The sequence below is a fragment of the Chrysochloris asiatica genome, unplaced genomic scaffold (assembly GCF_000296735.1).
Source record: "Chrysochloris asiatica unplaced genomic scaffold, ChrAsi1.0 scaffold00309, whole genome shotgun sequence".
Taxonomy (NCBI): domain Eukaryota; kingdom Metazoa; phylum Chordata; class Mammalia; order Afrosoricida; family Chrysochloridae; genus Chrysochloris; species Chrysochloris asiatica.
In genome coordinates this window covers 3,033,326-3,034,263 of record NW_006408827.1, presented here as the reverse complement: position 1 = coordinate 3,034,263, position 938 = coordinate 3,033,326, and positions in this window count along the sequence as shown.

Here is a 938-nt window from a genome sequence, read left to right as displayed (position 1 = left end):
AAATAATATGGGTATAGAAAAAGCTTCCTAAAAAGACATGAAAGAAAATAAAGATCAAAATGAAAGTCACAAGAAACTCTAAAACTTACTCTTGAGTGTGGAGAAGCTAAATCACCTGTGAGAAGTGAGGAAGAAAAGAAATGAACTGAAAATTTAAATGGGTGGTTTAAGAAGACAAAGTGAAATATTTAAATAAAATGTGCAAATACCTGGAGTTAGAAAATCAAAAGGGATATTACTTTCACACTTGACATTTCTCAAGCTGGATGAACTAAATAAAACATTCTAGTCTCAAGTAGCAATATGAAAGAAATCTGTGGAGAAAATAGTGAATGATGCAAGACACATTAAAAGAAGATAGAAGAAATACAGTCACTGAAACAAAGAAATTTGTTGGTGGTCAACCATTTCAAGAGCTAATATATCATAAAGAACTAGTGGGTTCTGATTAAGAAGCTGCACTGAAGACATTGGTGAAAAACAAGGTTCCCATGATTGAAGGATACAAAATGAAATGTTTCAATAAAGTGAAGCAGAACTGAAGACCCTCACTGGTCTTTGCCAAGAAACTTTGGAGACAGCTACCTGGCAAATCAATTGGAAGAGCTCCATATTAGTGCCAGTTTGAAAGAAAAGTGATCTACCAAAATGGGAATATCATTGAGGAATCTTATTAATATCATATGCAAATAATATTTGAAGATAATTTAAAAATGGTTGCAGCAATACATTGGCAGAGAGCTGCCAAAAATTTAAGCTGAATACAGAAGAAGATGTGAAATTTGTGATATCATTGCTGACATTAGATCAATCTTGGCTAAAAGCAGAGACAACCAGAAAGTCGTTTATTTATTTTTGCTCTACTGACAATGCAAAGGCATTGGACTGTGTGAATTATAACAAACTATGGATAACATTGTGAAGAAAATATTTAAGTT